The sequence below is a fragment of the Apodemus sylvaticus genome, chromosome 20 (assembly GCF_947179515.1).
Source record: "Apodemus sylvaticus chromosome 20, mApoSyl1.1, whole genome shotgun sequence".
Lineage (NCBI taxonomy): Eukaryota > Metazoa > Chordata > Mammalia > Rodentia > Muridae > Apodemus > Apodemus sylvaticus.
In genome coordinates, this window is record NC_067491.1 from 61,375,509 (window position 1) to 61,387,206 (window position 11,698).

Consider the following 11,698-nt stretch of genomic DNA (forward strand, 5'->3'; position numbering starts at 1 on the left):
TTTGGGAGCACCAGATGTCGCTGTCCCATTACTGAATTCAGAGGGGTTGATTGATTTAATCTTTAATCCATATCAGATAATGTTGGCTGAGGGTTACTCACATATATCTTTTCACTAGGCTGAAGTATTGTCCCTGTGGTTCTACATTCTCCTAAGACTTTTATCATGAGGGCATAACGTATTTATCAAATAAATTTTCTGCATCTAGCTGTCTTGAATACTTTACATGACTGTAGGAATATGTCTGAGACTTAAGGGGAGTTACAGGGAATTAAATTTCTCAAAAGTTGAGATCAAGTAAACAAACTTTAACTCTTTAAATTTTCCTGTTGACTCTTCTGTCATGATAGTAACAAGTTCCAATTGGCCATATTAGGTTTTTATCCATGCTGACATCCGATCTGAAGTACCGGTTTCAGTCAATATCTACTAGTTCCACTTCAAAAGTGAGCTTGGAGTTTGGTGGAATTCTGGCATCGGGCTGTCCTTTCTTTCTGTAGGCCCATTCTGGTTCAATCACCAGTCGAGCCTTTTCTTCTTTATTCATAGTCAAGAGTGCTCCATCCCATCTTCTGTTAACCTTGCCTACTCCAACCTTAAAACTTAAAAGCTTGGCATTTTTCTTCTTTAACCTTGTTTGAATATTAGGATCAAAAACAGTTCCATCTGGGAGTGTCCCCATTTACCAGCAGTGAACAACATCTCGCTTTTTAGGAATGTTGGTTTTTATCTCCATTTTTTTTAGAAGATTTTGTATATTTTGGTGGACCCTCGAGAGTCTCCTCAGACTTGGAATCTTTGGGTTTATCGTCACCAAGCTTCACGTTTCTCACCTGTTCAGACGCTTTACTTCCGGTTTCAGCAATCTTGAGACACTTTCAAAAAGATGGTTATAGCACTAACCAAATGGTCCTCATTAGCAGTCTTAGTTACATTTTTTTATGTTTCCGAGTAATTTATGCTCTGTGAGAAACGAATCTGAACCGGGATCCTGCAGAAACTTGATGATGTCCTTCCTTCTTGGGCAGCTGCTCCCTGCTCCACAGTCCATGCACGCTACGGAACAGCCTCAGCCATCTTCCACCGCTGCTGCCGCTGCACTGTTTGCAAGTGTGTTGTGGAATATTTTTTAGTATTGTATCTTCTTTCTTAATTTCCTCCTTTTCATTTTTTTCTTTCCTCCTCCTCCTCCCCCTTCCTCTTCCTCCTCCTCTTCCTCCTCCTCCCCTTCCTCCTCCCCTTCCTCCTCCCTTTCCTCCTCCCCTTCCTCCTCCCCTTCCTCCTCCCCTTCCTCCTCCCCTTCCTCCTCCATTTCCCCCTCCCCTTCCTCCTCCCTTTCCTCCTTCCCTTCCTCCTCCCCTTCCTCCTCCTCCCCTTCCTCCTCCTCCTCTTCCTCCTCCTCTTCTTCCTCTTCCCCCCTCCTCCAATCACATTGTGCCTAATGGTGGCTTCCCTGAGGACTGTATGAAGGCCTGCTGGGTGGGTTGCACTTGGTCGTTCTCTCTCCATGTGCAGGGTGACCCATCATGTTAGAATGACAAATTCCTCTTGTTTTTTACATCGATTCCTGACTCTGAGTTGTTCATTCAGGAGATCCTGGTAAGCTAAGGCTCACTAGAGACTTACAGAACAACTAAGTTTGAATTTTTTTTTTCCTCAAATTTTCAGGTTTCATTAAATTAAAATATTTGTTTTACTGATTTCTTTTATTAATGTTAGCACTTATAGGTATCTATTTACCTCATAGGACTACTTTAAGTATGTGACACTGATTATGTAATGTTGGAATTTTACGCTTTCACATTTTGAAAATCTTTTTCTTCATTAACATAATTATTCAGTAATGCTTTTTTTTATTTCCAGGAGTTTGTAAATTTCTTAGGGATTTATTTGTTGTTAGTTGTAAGCTTTATTACATTCTGCTCAGATTGTAGTGCCTGAGTTGTTAACGTTCCCTGTCCCCATTCCTGTGATGTTACAGCTGAGAAGCCGCCAAGGCCACTGCATGTCCTTTTCTGGCTCATCCTGTGACAACCATGAGGTACATCAGCCTGTGACAACCATGAGGTACATCAGCCTGTGACAACCGCGAGGTGCCTCAGCCTGTGACCACAGTGAGGTACATCAGCAGGAGCCACCACTGCAGTGTGCTTACTCTCCACCCTCTTCCTGCCATCAACATGAGGTGCCACAACAGGGGCTGCCATGGGGCAGTGTCCTTTCCACCTGTCCTGAAGAGCTCCATGACTGAACCCTAGAACCTAAGTCAAAGCAACCTGTGGCCTGAAAGGACTTCCCAGCCTGGCCAATGGAGCATATGTGGAAGAAACAGGGTGAAACAAATAAATACAAACACCAAAAAACAAAACTGAGTAATCACTAAGCAAAAAACCCACTAGTTCCTGAGGGAAAAAAAACCCACCAAACTCTGAGCTCCAGAAGATCAGGACATGACATTCCAGCAATCTTCACCTATTTCTAAGGGAAATGTCTACCCTTAGAAATCTGTGCCTGCTAAGGATCCAGGACAAGCTTTGATTGCTTGGTCTTGGAGCAGAGAGCCCCTCTCCTGGATGCTTCCTCACCCCCAAATCTCCGAAATGAAGTTTGTTGTACTTTTATACATCTGGTTGGAAACACACACTCAAATGTGTGCACACACACACACACACACACACACACACGAGAGAGAGAGAGAGAGAGAGAGAGAGAGAGAGAGAGAGAGAGAGAGAGGGGGGGGAGAGAGATTCTCTTGTCCCCACCCCATCTAAAACATTCCTTTTGACATGAGACTAAAACCCTAGTGGGGGAACCCCAACATTCCCTCCAAACCCCTCATGCCATGAATCTAAATAGAGCTCTCCCTCCCTTAAGGTGTCTCTTGTCCAGTGCTTGCTCTCAGTGAAATGAACAGTAACAGACAGAGCACCTTGTAAGGAGTGAGAAAAATCACTGTGGGTTGTGCCAGCTCTGATTGGTCACTAATGCTCTGATGACACAGAGAGCCATTGTGAGGAATGACCAAGAGCTGATCATATAGTGCACTGTCCGGGCTGTTTTGTGTCCTTCTGTGCAGAGAACTGTTTGGTAGTGAACTGCAGGACTCGGTAGTTGGATCAGATTTGGACATCGGTGATTGTTTGGATTTCGACATTGAACATCAGCTACATGTCCACAGACTGAGTACTTTCCTGCTGTTTCCGTAAACTCAGAGGTTTGGGTTTCTGTTTATGTGATTTCATTCATTTGGGAGCTTTGTTTACAGCTTTGCCTTCTTGTTGTTTGCTTGTTCGTTTAATTATTTTCATTTTGCTTTCTGGATTAACATCCATGTGTTTTCCTTCCTTCCCCCTCCTTTCTCCTTCCTTTCTTCGTTTCTCTTTCCTTCTTCAGTTTGTTTTATTGTTCCTGGGAGACTGGATTTCTTTGTATGGCCTTGGCCAACCTGTAACTTTCTGTGTAGACCAGGGTAGCTTCAAACTCAAAGATTTGCCTGCCTCCGGAGTGCTGGGATGAAATGTGGGAAGAAACCTGAGCAGCGTCCCTCCCTGGCCAACATCCATATTTGTTTTCCTAACTTCTCTTTTGACTTTGTCACTGTCTGTTACTCTCTAGCTCATCCTGCCTCTTATCCTCCAGTCCCCTCAGAGTTCCCCTTCCCTTTAATTCAACCTCAAACCACCAGTATCCTGCATATAAGGAAAAAATTGTGGTATATATCTCTGTTGGACTAAGATGTTCTGTATATCAGAGTGACCTCAACATCCATTCCAGAAAAATACTGACAAATTTTCATTCTTATTCATAGGTGCTGTGTGACTTTTGCCCCCATCCCGTGTAGATACTGTATCTACTGGGGCAAGTTGCATCACACACATTTCTGGGTAAAGCTATCTTGATGTTCAAGTGTGGCCTTTAGCTCAGTCCTTCATGATGGACATCTTGGGTAAGCTTGTCAATGTTCTGCTCCTTTGAAATTGGGATCCTTGTTCTCCTGGCTAAAATTTTATCTTCCATCACCCTTGCTCTCTTTCTGCTCTGAGCCTTCTTCCTTCTTTCCATCCTCTGTGTTTGTCTTTGCTTTGTTCTGGTTTCCCTGTGTCCTTAGGCAGAGCCAGACTCGTCTATGGAAGTGTCTGTGTCTCTTATTCTCAGAATCTCTAGTAGTAACCTATCTTAGAAGGAATTCTGATCTGTTTTCCCTGCCATCTTTGCTTGCTGTAGCTCCTGGTGACCAAGAGAATGGAAGTGCGATGTCGGGGGACCTCGAGGCCAGTTGTCATGAAGGGAACCCCCTGGCACAGCATTACTATATCCTGGGCACCCTAGATAAAGGGTCTTTTGCAGAAGTCAAAGTGGCTCTCCACCTTATGACCCAGACCATGGTAGCCATCAAGATATTGAAAAGGGGCACAAATATAGACTTCCTGGTCATCTCTGAGATAGATCTTGTGAAATCCCTGAACCATAGTCACATAATACAGTTGTTCCAGATATTTGAGACAAGGCACAAAACGTACCTGGTGATGGAATATGCAGCCCGGGGATCCCTGCAGAAACACATCAACAAGTGTGGGCATCTGGACGAGGAAGAGGCACGTAGGATATTTACAGAACTCTCTTTGGCCGTCAACTATATCCACAGTCAGAATATTGTCCACCAAGACATCAAGGCCGAGAACATCCTATTGGATTGGGAGGGGCATGTGAAACTTACTGACTTTGGCTTAGGCAAAAGACTGGCCTCTGGGGAAAAGTTCAAAGGATTTTGTGGCACACCACAATATTGTGCTCCTGAAGTGTTTGATCACAAACAATATGATGGCCTCCCAACTGACATCTGAAGTCTCGGTGTAGTATTATACTATTTAGTTATTGGACACCTTCCCTTCCGAGAGACAGTGCACTCCAAGATAAAGCATCTGATCCTAACCCGGAGCTGTTGGATCCCGTATCACCTGTCTCCAGAGCTTCGAGACCTATTAAAGAGATTAATGACTATAGACCCCATAATGAGGCCATCCATTAAAGAAATATTGGTACACCCGTGGCTGTGCCATGATCAAGACCCATTGAGATCTTCAGAGGAAATCCCTAGAGAACCAGAATCCAACCTCGCTTTTGACATGTTTCTTATGGGGTACAACATTAAAGAGCTCAGGGAGGCTTTGAGGGAACAGAAGTACAATCATGATATGGCGACTTATTTGATTATAAAAAAGAAGTATACCAGGCAGCCCCAATTTTATCACGATGGAGGGCAGAGCAGTACTCTGGACCCTACAAAAGCCCCCAACCCTCCCTGGCCTGTAAGGAAGGGAACCAGTGCCCGTACTCTTTCCACCTTCACTTTGCCCACTCTCTCTGAGCTGCCCGGATGTGGAAGGAAAGGCTATAGGAGGAGGCATAGTGTACCTCCCAGCCTTTCTTCCCTTGAGAGTAGCTTTCTGGAGAACACCTCCCCACTCCAGGGGCTTATTCCTCATGTTGGAAAGAGCACATTCAGAGTGGAGAGAAGCATCAATTCCACAAAATCATCATCAAGAAAAAGAAAGGCAACAACAACAACGCTAACCTCATCATCAGGAGCCCCATGGTCACTTTTCATATCCACACAATCCTCAACCTTTGAAAACACGCAAGATATGGCCCAAGAGAGCTCTAGTGCTACAGACACAAGTAGCAGCATGTCCTCCTGGGAGTCCAGAACCAGCAGCCCTTCCCCCAGTGAGGAGAACCAGGAAGAGAATATAGGCATCGAATCCTTACAAGACACTAGCTCATCCTCAAGGGAAACAGTCCATCAGGAGCAGCTCCGAAGGAGGTCCCAGGGTATGCCCAGAGTCCCACTGAGAAATCGGGCCTGGAGGAGCCTGAAGAAGAGGATTTCCAAAGCCTTAAGGAGCTTGTGTTGCTGCCTCCCAGTGAAAAATAACAAGGTCATGGCAGCCAATGAAGAGTGCTTCAGAGACACAGGCTGAAACAAGTAGGTGGGGTGTGATTGGAAAGGATGCACTCTCTAGTTTCTCCTTCCCTTAACATATTCCAGCATGCACACTAAGGGTGTTGGTGACATTGGGTCTATCATGCCAGAGAGAAAAGTCCCATCCTGTTCTTCCTCCTCCTAAGACTACACCTTTCCTCAAAACTTGAGCAACATGTAGACAGCAGAGGATAGTGGCCTAATGCTAGGCAAGGATGCTGGAAATGTGTGAAGGGATCAATGGAGCACTTGGGCGGAATCAGTCTGAGCTCCCATGCCATCACAGGGCCAGCACAGCGAAGCATAAGTACTGCAGATTTCTAAGATTTCTTCTGTCTGTTTCAAGGGCTATCAGAGGCCCTGTGGTCCCTGGAGGATGATACCAGAGAGTGGAGATGAGTCTGCTGAGGATGCAGACAGGAGCAGGGAGGACAGAGCCAGACAGGAATTTCAGGTGGCTGTATGGCAGAGAGAAGATCTGTCTATAGCGCAGGTTTAAATTAGAGGCAAAATATTATTTTTCCCCTGAAGTCTGAAGGAAGACTCTAAGAAGTTCTGAATGATTTTCCTCCCGTCCCCTGTAGGGAGTTCCACACTGGGCAGCAGTCCCAGGATAGCTGTGGCCCAGTGAGTTAATCTTCACAGCACTCAGAAGCCCCTGGAAGAAACATCCATGGAGTGCTAGTGGTTACCAAGGATACTGAGAAGAAACACCAGACATCAGAGAACCTTCATGCACAGTGAGAATGTCAGCTCAGCAGCCTGTCTCCAGGTGTACTTGTGAGCTGAGGAGAGAGTGGTCCTGGAGGCAGAGGAAGGAACCCAGAAGACCTGACCTGTTGCATGTATCCAACAGATATGTCTGATATTGTAAGAGGAGGTAACAGAACTGCGAAGCCATGAGTGTCTAGAAGTGAATGCAGAGTGGGCAGAGATGGTTCAGACCCACAGCTCTGATGCAGAGCAGAGCATCCTGATTACTGCATAGTCACACTGAGAGAGATCCTGAAGCCCTCACAAAACCACCAGCTCTAGTCTCGGATTGTGTATGTTGCACTCAAATTTGAGCCATTTGATGAGTATTCTTTACATCTGGTTGGACACACAACACACCCACACAACACACACACACAGAGACACACAAAGAGGCACAGTCAGTACTAATGCTGTTTCCTTGAAGTGGAGAGAGCCCACTTTACAAACAAGGTAATTTCATAGTTTGAGTGACTCTGCCTTCTGTAACCTTTCCCCAAATCAATTTTCTCTTGTCTCCACTCCCTTCTGACAAAGTAACTCCCTATTCTCATCCTTTCTGGGAGTCATGGGAAGTGAGCATGGGCATTGTTCCCCACTTTGGCCCAGGGTACACAGCCAAGTGCAAGGTGAGGCTTACCTATGCACCAACTTTTGAGGAGATCCAAGGTGAGATCTGAAGTGCTTGCCATTTGACTCCAGAGAAGGTGCTGGTAAGAAGCATTGCAGTGGGGTGGGGGTGGGGTGGGGGGGCAATGTTGATGGTAAAACAGATGAGTCCCCCTGACAGGACAGTGTAAGTTTTCCTTTGGGTGGCCCATGGTGACTTGCCCCATTCCCTCCAAGTATAAAGACAAAGAGAACTTCAAATGTGTTAAAGAGGAACTCAACCCCTCTGTCCCCTGACACCACGCTGTATTACAAACTATTTGGTATATATTGATATGTTTTCCCTTAGAGCTTCTGGCATGATCATGTCCTTGCTAATTCTGCCATACTGCTACTGCTACTGCTACTGCTGCTGCTCCTGCTGCTCCTTCTGCTGCTCCTGTTGCTCCTGCTGCTCCTGCTTCTGCTGTGTGTGCTGCTGCTTCATTCTCATGTCCATTGCAGGCAGGGAAAGGCCAGATGCTTCTGGAGCCAATCAGTGAGCATTCCAAAGCCTGGTGCTCTGGAAACTGCAGAAAACACCAGTGACATCACTCAACACAGAACAAGGTTTGCAGCCAGTCTCACCTGTAGGGACCTGGGAATTGACGCCGTTTTCATCACAGACAACTGGGGGGAAGAGGGGCACATGGCATCTTCCTGGCTCAGGCCATTGGGAGTGGGTAGTTATTTACAAGGGATGCACAATTGGACTTTTTGTAATTCTTAGCAAATCCTTTTTTATTCAGGTCTTCTTGATAGAAGAGGCACCTGTTCATTGATACAGAGGTAGGGCAAAGCCAGTCCCACAAGTGGGTGGGCTAAGAACAAGAAAAGAAAGATGTGTTCTGATTCCAGGAACATCTGGCACCTTAGCCTTACCACGGTTGTAAGGGAACACTATCTGAGACATCTTGAAGAATTTCCTCACTGGGAACAGTTCCTTTCTGTTCTGGCAAGAGCCAAGTGACTGGGGCAAGGCACTTCTCAAATTCCGTCCTTCCATCACCTCCATTCTTGTGTGTATGGGGGCAAAGAGAGATAACTGGGTGCTCTTTGGGTTGGCACTACCCACAGCAGTGACATCAACACATGTGTGCAGAACTGATCAATTTTCAAAGGACCCAGAGTGTGGAATCTGTATGGTTGTTGATTTTAGGTATTGTGTGTCTGGGTGAAGACCCAGGATGCGGACAGAGAGCTTGGTACCATGCTGTGCCAGCAACAGAAGTGTTACCAAGAAGAGCCGCCCCCCCCCACACACATGGCAACCTTGAATAAACCTCTGTATCTGCAAAAGAAGGATGATTATTTTCTTTTCAAACGAAAGTTCAGCTGCCCCATGCCACCAGTCACCATTCTACTGGGCTTGGTGAACAGAACCTGGGTAATTGATGATAATCTACCACATTCATGGCTTGAAGTACATCTCTGAATTCTTCCTGCTACACACTGGCTCATTCCCATTCTTAAGCCAACATCATTTTAGCATCAGGTGTTTGGTCCCTCTATCCAATATTTTCCTCCTTTTGTAGCTTCCTTTTCTCAGAATATTACACTCTCATTTTACCTATCTTGATATAAATGTCAGGATTTCTTGGCCTTTTCTTTCTCTGAAGCAGGTTGCTAATGTGAAGCGCAGGCTAATCAACTCACATTTTTTTCTAGGTCCTTTGTGTTGTGGTGACAGGTTTGTATCTATTGCATTTTTAGGCATTCTTCTTCCTTGACTTGTGTCTTGAGCAAGCATTTCACGGGTTCAAGCCCTTATCATAACCCCAGGTATTGAGACCTTCACAAACATTTACTGTGACTAGAATTTTTCTCTACTTGTTTTTACATTGCCTGTTGACTTCAGTCCCTTAAAGAGTTGATGGCTTGAAGATGTTCTCAGAAGCCATCTTTGATGTGGAGGAACTTTCTGGCAGTGTCTGTCACACAGCCAGTATATGTTTCTTCCATTGGAACAATAGGCGGGGGCCCTGTCAAGCATATCCTCCAGAGTGATCTCAACAAGCAAGGCACTTTTATTCAGAGGCCCCTCTATGTACTCCAGTTAAGGGTGTGCAAACTGGGCGTGGTAGGATGGAAAGTTCATTCATGACACGACTGTTAAAAGGTTCTTCAGTGGATATAGTATGTTCATCTAGGGAGTATGTCCATGGGATGGACTAGTAATTGTATGTCCTAGCCATAGGTCTAGGCAGAAAATTCAAAAGCTGCTGGCAGAAGATTGTGGGCCCCTGTCGTAGGGGAATATATGGTACAACAATAAGCTGAAACTTTATTTGAACAAATAGTCCCCCATAGGGTCATGGGAGGGGCTGCTGATAGAAGTGGGTGTCCTGTTCCCAAAATAAGCTCTAGAGAACCTCTGTTCCTGCTACTCATGACAATGGCCCAGTGGAATTGAACCTTCCCTAAAGGGAAGAAGTTTGAGCTCCCGGAATACTGCTAATGTCATGTGATATCATTGATTCATTCGTGACAATCTTGATAGAAGCCTGACACCTGTTCATTATATACTTGGCACCTAGGATACTAGATCCGTCTTGGGGTGGATCAGTGTGTGCATCTGCTGGGTACAAATGCTTAAAATAGTAAAAAGTATGATAATGCCCCATAGATACTGATCTGCTTTGTACACAGCCTAAGACCCAGCTCCATGTAATTGTGTCTTCTATGAGGTCACTTAGGGGATAGTCTGTGGATATTTTATCCGACATGGAAGTACAATATGGTGGTCCCTGGCTATTGCTCCCTCCTGGAACATGCCCTTTCTTTGCCTCTCCTAGGTGTTGTCCTGTTACAGTGTCACTCTGCAGTCCCATCCCTGGTCACTGCTTTTCCCTTGAGGAACAGTATGTGGCTGCTTGCGCACTAGCCCTGCCTTGTAATAAAAATGGGCTGGGTCCTCTCGACACTGGACACTTAAGAGGTCATTGCGTGTCCTCCTGGTTACTAATATTACAAAGCATTCACTATTTGATTCTAGAGGCTACTTGACCAGTCTTTGTGCAATAAATATATGGCCTCTATCCCATGAGTTTGGGCTGACCAAAGGAACTTGAGTTGCCCTTAGGTCCAGTACGCATTCAGTGTTTAAGATACCAAGCATCTGAGTGTGTGTAGCATTTACTTGCAGCCTAGGTTTTGGGTCTGTCCTAGAGTGGCCTTTCGTGGCATAAATACTAGGTTTGCCCTAGTACAAGCATACAGTAAATCTGGGTCTTGAGACCGTCTGAAGACCAGCATGATGATGGGGCACTCAAATCTGGGTCTTGCTTCCACTTAGCAGAGAACTGGGCTCACTTGTGGAGCTGTATGCAAGATGTCCTCTTAGGTACTGGAGACCTGGTGTGTGTGTGTGTGTGTGTGTGTGTGTGTGTGTGTGTGTGTGTGAGTACCTTCCTTTGGTTTTTCTCCTGTGCAACTTCTTATTTGCTGTGTTTTCTTTGGTGTTGTTAACCTGCTCAGAATGGAATTTTCCTTCTAGTATCTTCTTTGGGCTGGATTTGTAGATGTTATTTAGTGTTTTTCCCACAGAATATCTTATTTTTTCCATCTCTATTGATTGAGAGGTTTGCTGGATATCATAGTCTGGAATGACATATCTGGTGTCTTAAAGTGTGTAAGTCAGCTTTCTAGGTCTTTCTGGGTTTTAGAGTATCTGTTGAGAATTCTGTTGAAATTTAAACACATTTGCCTTCATATGTTACTTTCCGTCTTTCCCTTTCTGCTTTAAATATTTTTGCTATATATAGTTTTTAATAATATATATACATATATACATATATAATATATACATAAATACCTATACATATATATTTGATTATCTTTTGGTGGAAGATCTTTTCTGGCTCAATCTATGTGGTGTTTTGTAAGCTACATGTACATTTATAGATATCTCTTTAATTTAGGGAAATTTTCCTCTATAATTTTATTGACGTTATTTCCTGATCCTTTGACCTGGGAATATTTTTTCTATTGCTATTATTCTGAGGTTTGCTCTTTTCTTTCTTTTTAATTTTTTTAAAAAAAATTTACATTCCATATTTTATTCCCCCCCCATCCACCCTCCCGACTATTCCACATCCCACCTCCTCCCTACCCCCTCTCTCCACAGGATTTTCCAAACTCCCACCCCACCCCACCTGACCTCTAAACTTCCTTGGGCCTCCAGTCTCTTGAGGGTTAAGTGCATCATCTCTGATTGAACACAGATCCAGCATTCCTCTGCTGTACATATGTTGGGAGCCTCATATCAACTGATGTATGCTGCCTGTTTGGTGGTCCAGTGTTTGAGAGAGTTCA

At 44.8% G+C, this 11,698-nt stretch overlaps 1 pseudogene; it reads right to left on the reverse strand.

Annotated features, from left to right (window-relative positions):
* Window positions 1-415: 415 nt before the first annotated feature.
* LOC127671176 (peptidyl-prolyl cis-trans isomerase FKBP3-like) lies at window positions 416-1,077 on the reverse strand (annotated as a pseudogene).
* Between the last annotated feature and the right edge of the window lie 10,621 nt (window positions 1,078-11,698).